Source organism: Saimiri boliviensis, chromosome 18 (assembly GCF_048565385.1).
Source record: "Saimiri boliviensis isolate mSaiBol1 chromosome 18, mSaiBol1.pri, whole genome shotgun sequence".
NCBI classification, from domain to species: domain Eukaryota; kingdom Metazoa; phylum Chordata; class Mammalia; order Primates; family Cebidae; genus Saimiri; species Saimiri boliviensis.
Genome location: NC_133466.1, coordinates 26,438,412 through 26,460,132, shown reverse-complemented (window position 1 = coordinate 26,460,132; position 21,721 = coordinate 26,438,412). Strand labels below are relative to the sequence as shown.

At 36.7% G+C, this 21,721-nt stretch overlaps 1 long non-coding RNA gene across 2 annotated transcripts in view; it reads right to left on the bottom strand.

Annotated features, from left to right (window-relative positions):
- LOC141582057 (uncharacterized) overlaps positions 1-21,721 on the bottom strand; it is a 74,160-nt gene that overhangs the window by 4,778 nt on the left and 47,661 nt on the right. Inside the window, exons 3-6 of one of the 2 annotated variants that reach the window (XR_012514902.1) lie at positions 21,468-21,503; positions 20,989-21,131; positions 20,459-20,492; positions 16,861-16,901 (exon numbers count right to left, since the gene is read on the bottom strand). This is a non-coding gene — a long non-coding RNA (uncharacterized LOC141582057). The remainder of the gene's footprint in view (positions 1-16,860; positions 16,902-20,458; positions 20,493-20,988; positions 21,132-21,467; positions 21,504-21,721) is intronic. The other variant, XR_012514903.1, reaches the window with a different exon arrangement.

Below are 21,721 nucleotides of genomic sequence, written 5' to 3'. Positions count from 1 at the left end.
GATGAAGCAGCTTATTCAAGATGAGTTTTATAGAACTCCTTCTTCAATTTCAAATGATTTCACTTATCTCCTAAGTAAACTGTAACTTCCATGATGGGACCCATATTTTCATCCAGTGCTATCATTATGTAGGCACTTCTATGGGTTTTATATGGATTTTTATATTATTTCATCTAATCTTACTAATCTAAGATGTAAATGTTATTCTTATCTGAACTTCACATGACAGTGAGGTTATAAAAGGCTAGATTTACCCTAAATAAAGAACTATCAAGCGGAGAAGCTAAAATTCAGATTATCCTATCATTCCAAAGCCCATGATTTTCTCTGACATCAAACATGTTACAAACTATCCTTTAAATCTTTATGACTGAGTTTAAATTATTTAGACGTTTAGAACAAAATACTGTTTTTAAACAAGTGTTTTTTTTTTAACCTCATATCTTTCTTAGGCAAACAGAGTAATAGAAGTAAAAAAGTTAAAAAAAACCATGAATGTTATGAAGTAGAATACTTAATTTTCTATAAAATAGAAATGGCTAGTGTTGATGATTATGGCATGTTGCCAGTGTGTAATGAGTCTGAGAAATCAAAACCTTACAAGTTGAATGAAGCCAAACCCCTGAACTGGCAAAATGATATATTAGGAAGGGTACAAGAGGAGGAAAAATGAACGGTGGGAGTTTTCCAAGGTTAATTACAGAACAGTCATCTAGGAACAAGACAGTAAGAACAAGGAGGTCTGGTATGCAATGTATGCTGAAGGGCTGGAACCAACACATTGAAGATATTATTCAAGTACAGTTCATTACTTAAGAACACATTGCCCTCTGAATTCTCTAAAGGTCAGGGTCAACTTTATACCAGACTTCATTTGCATTCTTTGTTAATTTAGAAATGGTCTCTTGAGTACTTCTGTAAGCCTCTCATTGTATAGTCTATAGGTATTCTATTACAGATATTCAGATTATTAGCCAACTTTACTCAGGCCATAATATTTTCTTGGCATTGTGCTAGGTGACTCAGAAAGTGCATTAACGTAAAAAATATATGATATAATATTATAGATAAATAGATACTATTTATTAAGCATCTATATATGATCAATACTTATGATATTTTCTATAACCTGTTAAATGTGGAAGGTAGAGGAAGTAGTAGCTTCCATTTTACAAACAAAGAAACTAAGATATAAGATTTTTCTGAATTTCTCAATAGTCACATTACTGTGAAGTGACAAATCTAGGATTAGCATTCAAATCTCTCTCTCTCTCTCTCTCTCTCTCTCTCTCTCTCTCTCTCTCTCAATAAATTTGGTTATGCTGGGGAACAAACAGCTCCAAAATTTCAGTGACATCACTTAACAACTCTCCAAGGCAGCTGTCCTCATGTGGAGGCTCAGCATTGCAGGCTGCCAGGTTTGTAAACACCTCCACATCTGCAGGGGTTTCCACAGGAAGGGAAGAGAGTGTGGGGAGATACACACCACTCTCATGCTTCAACTCACAAGTGACACCCTCCATTTCTGCTCTCATTTTGTTGTGCGATGCAAATCACATGGGACACCTAATTTCAAGGAGGTGTTTGCTTGTGATATGGAGAGGAGACATGGAAATACTGGGTAGAAGAGGACAGTTCCCTGGCAAAAACCCACTTTCAAGCCTGGAAACCCATGGTCCTAAATGGGAACAGGCACTCCTGTTTTCATGCCCAAAAGTTGCCTTTTGGCTTTTAACACTCTCCTATTCTGTACCAATATAAACCCCAAAGTCCAGGTTCCATGAGCAAAAGAACAGCAGAGCAGCAGAGTGGTGTGGCAGAGAAGGAGAGAAGAAAAGGGGTATCTGAACCCTGAGAGGAGTTCATCTGGGGACATTCAGAGAGGAGATCATCCCTAGGATGGCTGAAACCCTGGGGAAGATCATCTTCCCATTGTATCCCATTTCCAGCTCCCCATCCATCCACTGAGAACCGGCTATATTTAGCAATAAAATGCCCCACATTTACCATCCTTCAATTTGTCCATGTCACTTGATACTTCCTGGATGTCAGACAAGAACTTACGTAGCAAGAGGGCACTGAGCTGGTTAACACTTAAGCCATCTGTGTATGGCAGAGCTAAAAGAGCACTCACTGGGGCTTTGAGAGTCACAGGAACACATCTCTAGATGCTACCATGGGGCCACAGCCCGAAAAAGCTCACCCTGGCTCCTGCACTGGCCCATCTGCATGCTCCTTCTCCCATAAGGGGTTTAAGTATGTGGCGGCTGAACACACAAACCACCTCTCTGTTGCATGTCCTGTCGGTGGGGGGTCAGGGAACTCTCCTATTTCACTTGGAAGGAGAGAATGACAAATCTCAATAATATACATTATACCTCTAAGAAATGCATTGTTTTTCAACAATATACCTCAACAATATATATTCTATTTCAATTCAACAGGTAGTTAGTTAAGTCTTTACTCAAAACGTTTTGCTAAGAGCAAAGATGATGAGACTTGGTTCCTGATATGAAAAGATTAACAGTTTGATAAGGATAGTAAATCCTATGAAAAGAAAACATATTAACACAGAAGGACAAGGAATATTTGAACTCAGAAGAAATAAGGCAACTTTGATCTGGAGATATTAGGAAAGTTTAAGGCATTTAATTTTTTTTTTTTTTTTGGTAAATTAGCAGAATTTTATTTGGGAATACAAGGAAGAAAGTCCTTCTAGATGAAGAAAGAAAAGGGGTAAAGACATTTTGCTGTGGCACAGCTACCAAGGGCAAGTATGTTAAGACATCCTCTTCCTCCACTTCTGGGACAAAGCAAGGCTCCCTCAGTGGTAATGGGAAGGGACAGAAAATCTGTAGGAACTGCCTGCCCTATGACTACCTGGTTTGCCTGGTTTTTGCTTTCACACTGCTTTCATTAACATATTTGTATCATAGCCAGAACAAGGCATATTCTAGTGTATTACAATATATTTTAGTTAAAGGGTGCTACTTTTGGAAAATATTTATAAGGAGAGATGACTCTCCTGGCTCCATAAACAGGTACTCATGTGCCCCTTCCCCAACATATTCATTCCCTTTTGGGTTTGGAGGCCACTGAAAAGTGGACTGAAACTGATTTCTAATTAACCAACCCAGGAAGATGAGGAGTCACACACAGGTAAAGGGACTGGGTCTCTGACCAACTTGGAGATTCATGGAGAACATGTTAATGGAATGGAATAGCTTTTGTCCCAAAGCCGGAAATTATAATGGAAATTCCAATGGAAAACGTACTATATGTGAACAGAGATTTTGAACTGAAAGACTGGACTCGATGTCCAAGACTTACTAATGCATGCACCAGGTATATGCTCAACTGCTATGAAATTCTTCCTAACTAAGGCCTGGAGATGGGTTTTAGAACCTGGAATAAATGTTCAGTTGTCTGATTTGAAAGTGGCCAGTACTTACTCAGAAACACTGCTAAGTGTCCCACAAAACTGGTGAGACCATTTAGAGGAGGAGACCTTCAGGAAAAATTCTGTGTGGCAGCCACAACTGCCCTCCATTTAGCTCAAGTGGCCAGTCACGCTTCCATTGCATCAGGTTCACATAACCTTCTTATGAAGTCAATTTTCTGGTGATGGAGAGACAGATAAGATAGAAATACATATGTATAATAGTTAATAAGTCAAATGATGGAATTTGCTATGGAGGAAAATATGACAAGAAAAGGAAGTGGGCACATCTGTGACAGTTTACCATTTCTAATAGGATGAGCAGAAAAGATGTCACTGAAGGGTGAGTTTGATAAAAGGTTACAGGGAGTGAGGGTGCAAGCCCTGTGTCTCCTTAAGGCAAGAACATTTTAATTAGGGAGAGAAGCAAATGCAATTTCTGCAATGGAAGCATGCATGTTTGTGTTCAAGGAACACTGGAATCTAGTGAGGCTGTGGTAGAGTGAGCAAGGAGAGAATTTACCAAAAGAAGTCAGAGAGACAGCAGATTTTGTAGTGCATTATAAAGACTGACATTTACTCTGGATATGTAGAAACTTTTAAAAACATTTTGAGTCAAGATGTGATATAAAATGACTGACATATTTCAAAGTCTCTCCCAAGCTGCCATGTTGAGATTAGACAGTAACAGAGCAGTAGTACAAAGGTGGGGGGAAGGAGGAGGATTAAGAAATTTCAGCAATTCAGGTGAGAGATAATGGCATCTTGAGCCATCATAATTGTGGAGCTAATGAGAGGTGTTCACATTTTAGATATGTTTTGAAGGTGAAGTTGTCAAGCTTTGCTGACAGATTGAATGTGAGATGAGAGAAAGACAAGTGCCAACAATTACACCAAAGTTTTTAGTCTCAGCAATGGAAAGGATTGTCATTAACTGGAGTAGGGAAAACTATGAGAGGAGCAAGGTGTGGGGAGTAAAATTAGGATTACGCTTTTGGAACATCCAACTGGAGATATCAACTGGATGTGTGAATCTGAAGGTCCAAAGAGAGACCCAAGCTAAAAATATAAACTTAGGAATCATCAGGATGTGGGTGGTATTTTAAAAAAATAAGCATGGACTATATCACCAAGGAGTCAATGTAATGGAAGAGAGATTGGAAGACTTACCACTGCAATATTTAGAGGTTCACCTAGTTCCTGAAAGTCAGAATGGAGTCAGATTTTCCAAGGTAGACTGGGCTTTCTTCCCCATTGTAAGATATCAGTTTAGGTCTTAGTCACCTGACTATGGCTGTGTGCTTGTACAACCCTAGATTAAATGCTCAATATAAGCCACAGCCTCAAATAATGATAATGAGCAACATCTTTGAAGACCACCCCAGCCTCCTAAACCCTTAAGCATTTTATATAAACACTTAGACTTTAGCCCAGCTGCCTACTCATAGCTTTAGTCCCACTCATCATTTTGTGTTGGCTTCTCTTTATGTACATAGAAATATTTGTTTACCTTGTAACAGAGCATGATTGTGTAATTGATTTCCATTTTGTATTTTGTCTGTGCATGTGCTTGAATCAGAAGTATGTGAGAGAGTAAATTTACTAGTCCATCTTGACCTCATCTTTTCATGAGCATTCGATACAGTTGGGTGCTTCTTTCTTGCTGAACACTTCTCTGGCAATGGCTTCTATTCCACCACATGATCTCCATTTTCTCCTGCTTTTCTGGCTATTTCTCTGGTGCTTTGCTATTTCACTTCTCTCCTAGAAATCTAAATGTGGGAGTTTCATAGGGCTTAGTCTTCAAGCCCTCATCTTCACAATCTATACTCTCTCCTTCATCAATCTCAACTGTATTTCTGGTTTGAAATATCATTTATATGCTAATTGCTTAAATATTCATATCTCCCTGCCTGACCTCCCTTCTAAACTCTCAACTTGAATATTTACTGGCATATACATTTGATTCTTAGAAGCATCCCAGATTTGAGTTGTCCAAAACTAAATTTTTTACCTTTCCTTCCAATCTACTTTACTTTCAGTATTTCTGATTTTAGTAACCACTCAATAGTTTATGCCAGGAACAAGCATTTCATCTTTAGCAATTTTTTCTCCTTTACTTCCATATTTGTGTTACCATAAAATCTTGTCAATTCAACCTCCAAAGTATATGTTAAACCTATAATTGTCTAAAACAACCATGTAAGACAAAGCCTGAAGTTCTATGAAACAATATGAAACTAATGGAGCCTTAGAAGTTGCATTGTAAATGGGTATCATTGATCTTGGATGAAACAAAATAAAAATATTATACCTAATTCCCTTCTTTAGGAATTGAAATGGTAAACTTTTAAAGTTAGAATGGACTTTAGGAGCATCTTGCCCTATTCACTGTCTTTGTAATAAAATTTAAAACCCAGGGAGACAAGTGACTATCTGAGGTTTCTGCAATTAGTAATGAAAGAGGATTAGCACCTATATCTCCCAAGTCAGTACAGTGCTCTTTCACAGCACCAAATTGGCAGACATTCATGGTTAAGCTCTGATACGTGTGAGGCTCATGCCATACAAATAATCTTTTTTATATCTGTTATTTCCTGAAAAATTGAGACAAAGTGGCTTTCTAGATATTTGCAGCCCTGTATTAGTAGTATGGATTTAGTTTTTGTCTTAGCATAAACATGATTTTATTTATGAAATACTGATCTTAAATAAGCAAACTAACAAATGACCTAGCTTAAATATAGCTCAGTCTAAAGTAATGTTAATTACTTATGGTTGATGGTATTTGTATATTTGTACAAGGTCTAAATTTTGGAAGGAAACTTCTGGGAAATCAATGGCCTTTTGCCATCTCTACCTCATCTCTTCCTGGACTCCATTACTGCTTTCAGAACTATTCTGCTATAAGCTTTAAAAACAGATTATCATCCTTTATTTGATACAGAAAATAATCCTCTTGGTGTTTCTGAAACCAAGTTGTCTACAAACCTGATCCACTTAAATAAAATATGACAACAAAACTGTGCCTGTCAGTCTCTGAAGAAACTAAGAATAGAATTAACAAAATGTAATTAAAGTAATCCAAGAAAAGATTAAGGCAGTTGATGACAAAATTATTTTCTTACAGAATAGAGTTGTATTTTTGAGTAGAAGCTGAAATTTTCCTCTTTACCTTGGTTGAATCCTATTATTACTTTGATTAAAGTATATGTTTGCAATTAAACTCTTACTAATGATATGGAAAAAAAAAAAAAAAAACAGGAAAATACTGGATAGAAGACAGCAGTTCCCCAGCAAAGGCCCCACACTCAAGCCTGGAAACCCATGGCCCTAAATGGGAACAGGCATTCCTGTTTTTGTACCCAAAAGTTGTCTTTTGACCCACCATGCACCCCCTATCCTGTACCCATACAAACCCCAAACCCCAGGCTCCAGAAGCATACAAGGCAGAGACAAACAGAAGAGCAGAAGTATGGCAGAACAGTGTGGCAGATAGAAGAGAAGGAACATTTTAATGCCAAGAAGAGTTTGGCTGGGGGTGGTCAAAGAGGAGATCGGCTGCTGAATAACCAAACTCCAGGAAAGATCATCTTCCCACTCCATCTCCTTTCCAGCTCCCCATCCATCCCACTGAGAGCCACCTCCATAACTCAATAAAACCCCTGCATTCGTCCTTCAAGTCCTTGTGTGACCTGATTCTTCCTCAACACCAGGCAAGGACCTGGGTACCAAAAGGGCATTGAGCTGATTAACATTTAAGCCAACTGCAGATGGCAAAGCTAAAGGAGTGGACTGCAACACGTGCCATGCCAATTTGGGCTTTGGGATTTGGAGGCACCCACCCCTAGATGCTACTGTAGGGTTGGACCCCCAAAGCATTGGCCCAAGTTCCTGCACCTGCCCATCTGCATGCTCCATCTTCAGTAAGGAGTTTGAGTGTATAACAGCTGAACACATGAGCCACACCCCTGTTGCACATCCTGTGAGGGGGGTCAGGGAACTCTCCTGTTTCACTAATAGTAAACTATTAGAGTAAAATCCTATATTATTTTTAAATTCTAAATTTGGTGTTTTAGATAAATAATATTTATCATAGAAATGAGACTGTGCAACTTAGTCCCATTAATAAAAACAGTGAAATGAAGACTATTTGTCTTATCTAACCTGAGAATGTTTAAGAATATGTCTTTAATTGACATCTAACTTTGGACTTCGGCAAAAGAAGAATCATTAAAACAAATACTGTTTACATTGTCATATACCCTGGCTGCACGTTTTAAAATAATATGGTTGTGGATCATCAGGGTTAAGGATAGACTTTAGGCTCAGTAAAATCTGGTTTAAATCTTGCCTCTGACCCTTCCTTATGATTTTGAACAAATTTCTTAAAACTTATAAGTCTCTTTCAAGTCATCTGCAAAGCTGTAGTAATTATTTCTCCCTAAGAATGTTACTGTGAATATTCAAGTACATAATGTATTCAAGGTCTTAAGCATAGTACTTAGCACATAGAAAATGATCAAACCATAAATACTTGTACATGAATAAATTAATGAATTAATGATATAGGTGAATGTTGTTATTTATATTTATGGCACAAAAAGGAACCTGAAATGTAATGTATAAATTTTATATGCTGATGTATTTGTATTCTATTAATGCTAATAATAGTAATAGTCACCACTTTTTGGTGTCTCTATGAGTTTCCTGTAACATCTGTAACAAATTACCACAAACTGCATGACTTAAAATTACAGAAATTTGACTGAGCACGGTGCTCACACCTGTAATTACAGCACTTTGAATTTTTCACCAACCTAGTGAAACCCTATGTCTACTAAAAATACAAAAATTAGCTGGACGTCGTGGCACACACCTGTAATCCCAGCTACTCAGGAGGCTGAGGCAGGACAATCACTTGAACCAAGTAGGCGGAGTTTGCAGTGAGCTGAGACTGCATCACTGCACTCCACCCTGGGTGACAGAGCGAGATTCCATCTCAAAAAAAAAAGCAGACATTTATTATTTTACAGTTCTGGTAGTAAGAAATCTCAAATCAAGTTGTTACCTGGGCCACACTTCCCCTGGAAGCTCTAGTGCAAAATCCGTTTTTTGCCTCTTCTGGATTCTGGCAGCTGCTGCCATTCCTTGACAGGGACCACATTCTAATTTCTGCCTCCAGGGTCCCATTGCCTGGTCCTGTTCTGTGTCAAGTATCTCACAGTCTCACTTTTATAAAAACACCTGTCATTGGATTTAGGGCCTTTATGGATAATCCAGAATGATCTTCTTATGAAAAAATGTTTAATTTAATTACAACTACAAAGACCTTTCTCCAAATAAGGTAGCATTCACAGGTTCCCAATATCATTACAGGGACATATCTTTTGGGGGGCCATCATTCAACTCACTACAGTCTCTAGCATTTAGCAACAACAGTCACAAAATGGATATGCTTAGACTTCACAATCTATTTATAGATATGAAGACATAATTGCCACATACCATAAGATGTTTAATAGAATTATTTACAATGTGCTAACAGAAAAGAAATGATAGACTAATTTTATCAGTAAAGCCATGAAGAGATTTACAGCAAAATTGCATTTAAGCTGGATTCTGATGGATGATGAGTAGGTATTTGCCTAAAAAAAGAAGAAAAAAATGTGTGTTCAAATCTCAGGAAAGACCTTAAAGTAGAATTTTAACAATATGTAGTGGGTTACAGAATAACCTGTATGATATGGGAGTGATTAGAATGTAGCTTGGTAAGGTGAGCTGGGCTCAGTTAGATCAAGACTTGTATGACAAGGTAAAGGGTTTTAAATCTTCCTGTAGTCAATACAAAATTCCTGGTACTTATTTTTTTTTATACAGCCAGAAAATGATATTATCTGTTCTTCCAATGGAGGTGGGAATGGAGAGAAGACAACATGAAGGCTTGATTTCCAGGTTCTTACAATAGTGCAGGGGATACCCAAGGCAGTGACAGTGAGGATAGAGAGAAGAAAAGTATTTCAAAGCCATGCCTGAGGCTGTAATACTAAGGCATATGCAAAGAGGGGTCTCTCATTTGGGCAACTGATTAACACTAATAATAGAAATAGGGGCTAACATAAAAATGCCTAATATCCCCAACACACTAAACCAATTATCATTACCTGGGGCCATCATGCTCCTTCAGACTTCCACACTATGCTACCTGAAGCCTCTATTCTCTCTCATTCCGAACACTTTCATATCTTCTATACCTGCATTGTCTATCTAACCTCTTATATGCTAAGTTTAGTTCACATGTTACCTCTTCCAGAAAATTCTCTCTGACCCACTAAAATTTAGGTATGGACTTGGCCAATCATGGTTGTAAGCCTTATCAAACTATTTTTGAATTGCCTATTTTATAGTCTTATCTGTGAATTCCTTTTAAGGCAGGGAACCTGACATTTATTTTCGCATTTCTAGCAGCTAGTTTTGGGTTTTGCTAACAGTAGGAGTGCAGTGTAGTTTGGCAAATATAAAAAAAAGAATGTTGGCAGTGGAGTGAAGTCAGAGAAATTAATGAAAATTAGCTAAACTTAGAGAGCTCTTGACCCCTATTTGGTGATGACAAATGCCTATGGGTCCCCAGTCACCTATTATGAGAAATAAGGTAAAGACTAATGACAGTTGTGTTAGAAATAAGGTAAAGACTAATGATAGAAGTTGCGTTAGAAATAAGGTGAAGACTAATTGTCAGGCCTGGCCATTATAGCCTTGGTGACCCACATATGCACCTCTGGATGGTCTCCAGGAGTCAGAAAGTCTGAAGTAACCAGTTGGCCATAAAGAAAAGTGAAACAACTAGTTCCTGCCTCATTTGATTGCTCGCCCCTTGCAACCTTCAACCATTGTTCCTGCTTGGCCTTGCAAAAATTTCCCCCCTAGATATTAGGTTTCTCATGACCCCTACCCCTGTAACTATGTAATTTACCTCACCGTCCCCTCTGCTTGCAACTGATTCCCCCCACCCTTATGATCATGCCTATTTGTAGTAGATGACCCTGCCCTCGTGACCATGCATCCTGTGATGGTCTTCCTCTCCCTAAAATAGATTACCATCTTTAACTGACCTTTGCCCCAACCTATATAACCAGTCTCCTTTCCTACTCCCCTTTTCTTAATCCTTTTTTGGACTTGGCCTGCTTGCACCCAAGTGCGTAATAAGAACGACCTCATTGCCCACACAAGGCCTGCCTGGTGGTCTCTTTACTCGAGCAGCGTGCCTAACACTAATGATAGAAGTTGCAGGTTACTCCTTGCTGTTCATATCCTAGTTCATCGACTGGCAAAGCCTGCAGTGCAGAATCAGTCCAATTCCTCTTTTTGAAACCAATTTCCAGGCCTATTTTCTGGTCAGTTCCTTTTCTTTTTTCCACGATGTCTTGAAGTGACAAGGAAAAGTAACTGATTGTAAAATATCAGACACTTCAAATCTATTATTCCCTTCCATTTTTTATCACAAGCTACTGAAAAACATTTCCTCTCTGCGGGTAGTAAAGGTGAACAGCTAAATATCTGACTCCAGCATCAGATCTAACCCTAGAGCCTCATTATTATATTAAAATGAGAGAGTTTATGAGACAAGTTTAATTGGGCAAATAAAAAGCCTGTTAAGTGAAAGCAAGTATTAATCATCAACCATTTTGTCTTGGGCAACAAAAAAATGTTTATAGCTATTCCTCAGCTGCAGAACCCATCACACCATACGAGACATTACATGCTAATAAGGAGACACTTTGGTGGAACTGTTATCTCTCTATGTGATTAAAAAATGCTTGAGGTAAAGTTACTTATCAAGGTTTTCTTACACTATGGCCCTTGGGAAATCATTTTTTAAAAATTAAATAAGAAAAAGTAGATTGAAAGAAATCACTGTTTCAAAATGTAAATGTGTGACATTTAGCATCTGCATTTTTTAATGAGTGAGAATTATGTTTTGCAATGTTCTGTTAATGCTGCTGTGCAGATTAGTACAGACGTGGAGACTGAGAGGAATAAGGCATAGCCTAAAGAAATGAATCAGAAACCAATTAAAACAAACTGTCAGGTTTAGTCTATGATGCCCACTGCCCCCAAACATTTCATTCTTAATAAGAATGAAAAGGTGCAGGTGAACATGTTTTTCAGGACTTTTATTTAACTTCACTATAAAAGATTTATTAAGTAAAATTACTCCTGACTTTGGAGTAAAAGCAAAGTACTGAAAGCTTAATTTTAGTATAAAAAGTTGGCCAGGGATGGTGGCTCATGCCTGTAATCCCAGCACTTTGGGAGGCCAAGGCAGGTGGATCACCTGAGGTCAGGAGTTCAAGACCAGCCTGGCTAACACGGCAAAACCCCATCTCTACTAAAAATAAAAATTGGCCCAGCGTGGTGATGGGTGCTATAATCCCAGCTAATCAGGAGGCTGAGGCAGAAGAATCGCTTGAACCTGGGAGGTGGAGGTTGCGGTGAGCCGAGATCATGCCACTTCACTCTAGCCTGGGCAAAAGAGCGAAACTCAGTCTCAATAAAAAAGAATGTTGAACAACAAATAATATTAGGACCATAACGTACTCCTAATCTTCAGATGTGTTAACTGACAATATGGTGCCTGAAATGTTATGTGCAATCCTATTCTTAAAGTTATCAATTAGGAAATAGAAGCATGTACTTCAATATAATTATACTTTCCCCTCTTCTAGTTCCCACTTCCCAGTAAATGAAGCAATTATCTCCTAGTTCTGTAGTTCCATTTGAAGGCAGGCATGGTAAGGACTGGCGTTTTCTGTGTCATAAAACAAGGAAGAGGCTCTTTTGGTATAGCCCTAGGAGATGCTGAAGATGCTAACTACACAGACATTTTACAACAGCTGAGTGATCCTTCGATCAAATGATCAAATTAAGCATGTCTGATTCAAGCTAAGGGTACATGAGGACTTCAAAAGGAATTTTCTCCTGAGATATCAGACATCTTAGGGGATATACTTAAGGGCAGGGAGGAGAATAAAGCAGTTGCTTTTTTTTTTTTTTTTTTTTTTGAGGCAGAGTTTCGCTCTTGTTACCCAGGCTGGAGTGCAATGGTGGCAGTTGTCTTTTTACCTCACTTGTTCACTCTTGTTGAATAAGTTGAAAAACTGGGCATGCTTATTCTGAAGAAGAATGTTCTCTGTGGGAACATGATGCCACTGTCCATTATTTGTAGGATTAGTTAGAGGAAGAGTGAGTAGACTCTTCCATACACAGAATCAAGAGATAAGATAAGGATGAGTTATGGAGAGATGGACTTCTGAACATGGCAAGGAAGACTATCCTGCCATCCTGAAATGTGTGCCTACCTTGGAAATAGTGATCTCATCATCACTAGAGGCGATCAAGTATAGCCTGAATAGCCATTTATTGAATACTTGGAAAATGAAATTCAAGTCCTATGAGGTTGAGGTGGATTGATCTATTGATAACCCATGAGATTTTTTTTCTCTAGCTGTAATAATTTTGATGTCTTTGAAGAGTAAAGTGCCATCCAGAGAAATCCCACTTCTAGCCATGTTGGAGTAGCTAGTACTGGACTAGTGCTTCTCATGTAAACAATATTAAAAATGAAAAAAAAATATGGAAAAAAACTATTTCTAGACTTTGGAAAAGAATTGCAAGACTTTGATTTCTAAAAGAAAGGAAACAAATGAGATGAACCTGATCATTTCCTTAGGTTTCTGCTTGGAGGATGTTCCAGACTGGCATATAGAAGAGGAAAGCATTGAATAACAGTAATTTCCTTGAGCTGAAGAAGCATTGATCAGAACTTGGGGAGGATTAGCTGACTAGAGTATGTGGGGCTAAATGAAAAGAAGACAATTATTCACAGAAAGATGCCCAGAAATCTTAGCATTTGCTAGAGACTCAAAGGAGTCCCATTGTGCTTTACAAGGCAGAACAAACAACTCCTAGAGAAAGACAAAGCATTGAGTAATAATAAACTGCACAACTATTGAAGCCCATAGACCAGAAGACTGGAAGATATTCAGGTTCCAAACATCCAGAGTTAAGTGAGTTCACTCAATATACTGGGCATCCAGTAGCAATCCCAAGAAGCTCATGTATTAAGCTGGTTAAATTTGCCTTTTAATAAAATTTAAAAGAGAGAAGAGTTTGAACGTTGAGAGGAGAAGAAGCAACTGGACTTTGGAGACTATGGTCGGAAAGGAGTTCTGCCAGGGATGGCCAAACTCCAGGGAAAGACCAGCTGGCCACTCCATCCCCTTTCCAGCTCCTCATCCCAATTAGAGCCACTTCCACTGCTCAATAAAATTATTTGCATTCCACCCTCCAATATGTTTGCACAACCTCAATCCTCCTGGACACTGGACAAGGACCTGGGTGCAGGTGAAGGAGGCTGTCACACTGACCCTCCACTAAGCTGTTTAACACTTAAGTCATCCATGGACGACAAAGCTAAAGGAATGCTCTGTAACACTCTTTCTCTGAGGCTCCAGGGGTCATGGAGCACCCCTAGATGCTGCCACAGGCTGGTGTGGGGTTCATTCCTGCCAGCACCCAAAGGAACTCTCCCGGCTCCTCTACCTGCTCACCCGCGTGCTCCCCCTCCCACAAGGAGTTTGAGTGCTGTGGACTGAGTAAGCGAGCCACCCCTTCACAAGCCCTGCATAGGGGTCAAGGGAACTATTCTGCTTCAGTATAATCCCGCAATCCCACTTCTGGGTACACATCCACAGGATTTGAAATCACTATGTCAGAGATATTTCTGTACTTCCATGTTTATTGCAGCACTACTCACAATAGTCAACTTATAGAATCAACCTAGGCATCAATCAACTGATGAATTGATTTTAAAATGTGGTGTATATACACAATGGAATACTAGTCAATATTTTAAAAAAGAGAAAGATTATGTCATTATAACAGAATAGATGAACCTGGACAACATTATGCTAAGTGAAATAAGCCTGGCATGGAGAGATAAACACTGCATACTCTCACTTATATGTGAAAGCTTTAAAAAAAGAAAGAACACATAAAAGCAGAGAGCAGAATGACGGCTACCAGCAGCTAGGATTCGTGGGGTGGGGGTTAGATGGGGAAGGGAAATTATATTATTAAGAAATAGAACATCAAAAGCTGAAAGATGAAATAGAGGAAGAAAAAATATTCCTAGTCTAAAAAACAGGATATAAATGGCAAGAGAAAAGATCAGAGAATTTGACGATATGCCAATGGATACTAATCCAAGCAAATAGAAAAACACAGGATAAGTGGTGGTTCACACCTGTAGTTCCAGCTACATGGGAGGCTAAGGTGGGAGGATTGTTTGAGCCCAGGATTTCATGGCTGCAGTGAGATATGATTGCACCAGTGCACCCCAGCCTGAGTAACAGAGTTACATGCCACCCCCTAATTCTAAAAAATAAAAAGTAGGATAAAGCAAACAATCAAAGTAGAGCTTAACTGCTCTGTAAGATAGTATGAAACAGTTTAACAATCATGTCATTGGCTCCTGTGAAGAACACAGAAGCCAGAAAATGGATTCAAAGAAATACTGAGTCAGATATTCTTTGTATTTAATGAAAGCTATCCACATACAGATCCAAGGTCAATACATTTAAAGAAGAGAAACACAAGAAAAGCCACAAAACATATTGCAGTCAAATTTATAAAAAATAATTATGAAGAGAAAATCTTAAAAGCAGTCAGAGAAAAAGAGACAGGTTACAAGAGGGAGAAAAAAAAATCCATTGTTTCTCATCAGAAACCATGCAGAATAAAACACAATGAATTGACATTTTTAAATTGCTGAAAGGAAAAAAAAAATTACTATTGATTACCATATCCAGTAAAAATAGTCTCCCAAAATGGGAGTAAATAAAGACATTTTCAAAAGAAACAAGCAAAAGGAATTCTAAATAAATCATGGTCAGAAGAAAAATCCTAAGTGAAATGAGAAAAGATTCTGAACTGGATGATAATGCAAACACAACATAAAAACTTTGTGATATGAAACCAACAATACTTAGAGGTAAATTTATGATTTTAATGCCTATACATGAGTAAAGAAGAAAGGTATAATTTATATAAGCTTTCATTTTAAGGTTAAAAAAAGTAGAGCAAAGAAAACAGATAAGAGTAATGAAGGAAGTAATAAAGAAAACAACAGAAGTCAAAGATACAGAAAAGGACTATAACAGAGTAAGTCATTAAAAGCAAAATTTGGTTCTTCACAAAAATCAATCGAGTTAACAAACTTCTAGCTAAACTAATCAAGAAAATTAAGAGAAAACACAAGTTGTCAATATCAGCAATGCAAGAAAGAAAATCACAAAAAATTGTATACACGTGCGAAGTATAATAAGGTAATATCATGAACAACTTTATTTATTGCCAACAAACATCCATTACAAGAAATGTTAAAATTCTTCAGGCTGAAGGAAACTGATAACAGATGGAAAACCAAATCCACCCAAAGAGGAGAAGAGCACCAAAAATGTTAAATATGCTTGTAGATATAAAAGACATTTTTCATGCTCTTAAAATTTATCTGAAAGATAATTGGCTATAATAAGAACAAAGCACAAATAAGAACACATATCCAAGCTATGGGGAAATAACACTAAAGACAAGTGAAATAGATGGAGTGGTAGGCTGTATTCATGGATAGTGTGACTCAATATTAATTCTACAAGAAATTAATACATAAATAGAAAGCATTTTAAATACAGTTGGCCCTCTGTGGTCCATAGGTTCTGCATCCATGCATTCAACCAACTGTGGATGTAAGATATTTGGAAAACAATGGATGGTTGCATATGTACTAAGCATGCACAAACTTTTTTTCTCATCATTATTCCCTAAACATAGAGCAAAATAACTATTTATGTGGTATTTACATTGTGTTAGGCACTATCGATAATCTAGAGATATTTGAAAGCATATGGAAGGATGTACATAGGTTATACACAAATACTACTATACCTTTTTATATAAGGGACTTGAGCATTTATGAATGTTGGTACCCTCAGGGATTCCTGGAACCAATCTCTGCCAATACCAAAGGATGACTGTAAAAATCCTAACAAGGATTTTTATGTCCTGACAAGCTTATTATAAAATTTACATGAAATGCAAAGAACAGCCAGAAAACTGACAAAAGTTTTCCACCAGATATCTTTATTATAAAGCAATAAAATGTACTGCCCCATAATTTTAAGATGGGTAAAGTCAAAGAGGCCAATACAACAGGATAGAACGTTCATAAATAAAACCATAAGTAAAGGAAATTTGAAATAAAGCAGAATGTCATTTTAGAACAGTATGGAAAGTATGGACTATTCAATATATATTAGGAAAACTGGTTATTCGTAGAGAAAAGCATTAAATTCTATGTCTACCTTACATCATGTGAAAAAGTCAATTCCAGATGTATCCAAAACTTAAAAGTGAAAAGAAACACTGTAAAATCTCAGTAGACAATCATGGAGATTATGTTTAAAACTTCAAAGAGAACCAAAAAAAAGGAAAGAAACAAGGAAAAACACCTCAAAGAAGTGTTTTATGCTTCTATTTTCTATAAATATTTTATATTATTTATAAGTTTTAAAAATACTCTCAACTTTTAGATTTGGGGGTGCATGTGCAGGTCTTCTACATGGGTATATTGTATGATGCTGAGTTTAGACTATGAATGATTCCATCACCAGGTAGTGAGCATAGTACCTAACAGTTTTTCAAATCTTGCTTCACTTCCTCCTTTACCTCTCCAGTAGTCCCCAGTGTGTACTGTTGCCATCTTTATGTCCATGAGTACCCAATATTTAGCTTCCATTTATAAGTGAGAATATGCAGTATTTGGTTTTCTGTTCCTACATTAATTCACTTAGGAAAATGGCCTCCAGCTGCACCCATGTTGCTGCATGATTTCTTTCTTTTTTATGGCTGTATAGTATTCCATGATGTATGTATATCACATTTTCCATATTCAATCACCTGTTAAATCAAGTTTAGCCTAAAACTGCCTCCATACATATTTTAAGTTTAGCCTAAATGTTTCTCTGTACATCATGAACTGTAACCTAAATGGAATTATAAATAGACTATAACCTACTCCCGTGCCAATCAGCAACTTTTGGCCAAAGGTGGCCAACGCTTCGAACTGTGTTCAAATAAGGCAAATGCTGAGCTGTAATCAATCTGTCTGTTTCTGTGTCTCACTTCCATGTTCTGTACATCACTTTTCTTTTCCTTTCCATAAATCTTCCACCACGTGGCTGCGCTGGAATCTCTGAGCCTACTGTGGCTCAGGAAGCTGCTTGATTCAAGAATCATTCTTTGCTCAATTAAAACATTTTGAATTTAATTTGGCTAAAGTTTTTCTTTTAGCACACCATTGATGGGCACCTGAATTGAGTCCATGTCTTTGCTACTGTGAATAGTGCAGTGATGAACATACGAGTACATGCGTCTTTGGTAGAACAATTATTTTATCTTGAATATGTACCCATTAATGAGATTGTTGGGTCAAATGGTTGATCTGTTTTAAGTTCTTTGAGAAACCCCCAAACTGCCTTTCACAGTGGTTGCATTGACATTTCCATCAATAATGTATAAGTGTTCCCCTTTCTCCACACCCTCAACATGTTCTTTTTTGACATTTTAATAAGAGCCATTCTGACTAGTGAGAGATGGTATATCATTGTCATTTTTGATTTGCATTTCTTTGATGATTAAACGTTTCATATCTCTGTTGGCTGCTTTCATGTCTTCTTTTAAGAAGTATCTACTCATGCCTTTTGCCCATTTTTTAACAGAGTTATTTCTTATTTTGCTTGTTGAATTAAGTTCCTTATAGATTCCGGATATCAGATCTTTGTTGGATGTATAGTTTGTGAATATGTTCTCCTATTCTGTAGATTGTCTGTTTATTATGTTGATACTTTCTTTTGCCATGCAGAACAGAAGTCTTCAGTTTAACTAGATCACAATTTTCAATTGCTTTTTTTTTTTTTTTTTTTTGGAATGGGGGTTTCACTTTGTAGCCCATTCTGGAATACAATGGTGCAAACATGACTCACCACAGCCTCAACTTCCTGGGCTCAAGTTATCCTCCCACCTCAGCCTCCCAAGTAGCTGGGAACACAGGCATGCACTACTATGCCTAGCTAATTCTTTTTACTTTTTGTAGAGATTGGGTCTCATAATTACTTTTGGGGACTTAATCATAAATTCTTTCCCAAAGCTAATATCCAGAATGGTATTTCCCAGATTTTCTTCCAGGATTCTTATAGTTTGAGGTCTTAACATTTAAGTATTTCATCCATCTTGAGTGACTTTTAGTATATTGTAAGAGGTAGAAGTCCAGTTTCATTCTCCTGCATATGGCTAGCCAGCTATTCCTGTACAATTTATTGAATAGGAAGTCCTTTCCCCATTGGTTATTTTTGTTGATTTTGTTGAAGATCAGATGGCTGTACATGTGTGGCTTTATTTCTGGATTCTCTTTTCTGTTTCATTTGTGTATGTTTCCAACTTCGTTCTTTTTGCTTAGGATTGCTTTGGATTTTCAGACTCTTTTTTGATTCTACATGAATTTTAGTATAGTTTTTTCTAGTTCTGTGAAAAATGGCATTGGTAGCTTGATAGGAATAACATTGAATCTATAGATTGCTTTGGACAATATGGCTATTTTAACAATATTGATTCTTCCAATCCATGAGCATGAAATGTTTTTCCTTTTATGTTATCTATGATATTTTAGCAGTGCTTTGTAGTTCTCCTTATTAAGATCTTTCACCTCCTTGGTTAGATATATTTCTAGGTATTTTTTTTTGTACATGGCTATCTGGTAAATGAAGTTGTGTTCCTGATTTGGCTCTCAGCTTGAATGTTATTAGTGTAACAGAAATGCTAACGACTTTTGTACATTAATTTTGTGTTCTAAAACTTCATTGACATCATTTATTAGTTCTAAGAGCCTTTTGCTGGAGTCTGTGTTTTCTAGGTATAGAATTATATAGTCAGCAAAGAGAGATATTTTGACTTATTTTCCTATTTGAATGATTTTATTTCTTTCTCTTGCCTGATTGCTCTGGTTAAGACTCACAGAAGGATTTTTTAAATAGACACACAAAAAAGCACACATCATTGAAGCAAAGATTAATAACCTATTTGCATTAAACTATAATTTTATCCATTATAGGATACCATTTATAAGCTAAAATGGAAACAAAAACATGGTAAAAAGTAAATAAATAAATAACAAAAATCCCCAATGAATATAACCAACAAATGACTAGCATCCAGAATATTTGGAGAACTACAAGTTAATAAGGAAATACAAGTAAGTATCTAAACGAGCAATTTGCAGAAGTGGAAAACAAAATAGGAACTAAACACTGGATACTCAGAGACATAAAGATGAGAGAAAATACACAGTGTAGACTACTAGGGTGGAGAGGGAAGGAAGGAGGTGTGGGTTGAAAAACCACCTTATGGGTACTAAACTCACTAGCTGTATAATAGGATCCACACCCCATTCTCAGCATCATGCAGTGTAATCACATACACTTGCACATGTACTCCCTGAATCTAAGAAAAGAACATTTTTTAAAAGCCCCAATGCGAATCCATTTAACAGCCTTCATTTGGGAAAAAAATTATGGACTTGTGAAAATATGGGGCACTCTGACCTCTTGTTGGCTGATGATGGGGTACACATCACTAGATATATTTTGAGAGGAAGGTTTTGTGGTCTCTATGACATTTGAAAACATATAGTAAAATTACATGACAGTCACAAAAATAAGAGTCTCCTTAGAAGAAATAAATGTAAAACAAAAAAGGAAACTGAAACTAAAAAGAGCAAAAATGTCTTTGTAGAAACAAAAAAATAAAGCAAAACAAAAACCTTAATTTGAGGAAAATATGAACAACATAATTAAATTAATGATTGCAATACAAAAGAAGATACAGTACAGACAAATTATCACTTGCCAAATAACATAGATTCAAAGTAGTAAGGCAAAAGCTATTTGAAAACAAGGGAAAATTTTTAAAAATATAACTTTTTCAGTTGGAAAGCATGAACAAATATCAACAGATGTTGTGATAAAATATAACTAACATAGAAAATTTGACTAGCAGAATTTTTGAGCACCAGTTCATGGATATATTGAACTTTCTACTTTAAAAATTGAACATGCCTTTTTTTCCAACATCCATAAAAGTTTTATGAAATTTGATAATATATTATGTATCAGAGAGAATCTTAATTAAGTTTCGAATATAAACAAGGAAGATCTAAAGTAAAACTAACACAAACAACACTTAAGTATGGCAACAAGATCTGACATTTACATAAAAATCAATAATTTCTATGTATAGAGGGAATAAATCACTGGAAAATGTTAGGAAAAATCTCTTATAATTCTTCCCTTCCCTTCCAATACTTAGAAATAAACTTAACAAGAAATGGGCAAAACATGTATGATGAAAACTTGAAAGCACTTCTGATAAAGACTTACCAAATGGAAGGAGGTGTCTGTCCTTGGATAAGATTATGCAACTTCATAAAGATGACAATTTTCTTGCATAAAAATGACACTTTCATGCATAAATTTAGTGCAATTACAATACAAATAACATGTTTGTTTGTTTGCTTATTTTTCTGGAATAAGATACGTTGTTTGGAAAACTGAATGAAAAAAATAAACATGCAAGAATAGCTTGAAAATCCCTTAAGAACAAGAGGAATAAAGGGAAATTAGCCTTACTAGACATTAAAATACACTATTAAGTTCTATTTTTAAAATGTGATACTGGCATGTAATAGACAGATAAACCAATGAAACACAATAGAGAGCCTGGGAACAAGCTGAAGTGTATATGGAAACTTAGCAGAGCTAAGACTTCAAATCACTGAGGCAGACGTAGACATTTAATGAATGAATTTGGCACAGCTGGATAATCCTTTGGGGAAAAAAAGATAAAATTGGATTTGTACTTCACATCATTCATCAGAAAAAACCTCCAGATGGATCTGACATATAAGTATAAACAATGAGAGAGATATGTACAAGAGGAAAACATGGGTATGTTTTTCATTAGCGTGAAGTGGTGAAAGCCTTTGTAATGAGTCTCAAAATTCAGTTGCAATAATAATAACAAAAAAGATTGGTAAATTTTACTGAAAAGAAACAAATTGCATAACAAAAAACCATAGTGAAATATAAAGAAAATAACACTGTGACAAAATGT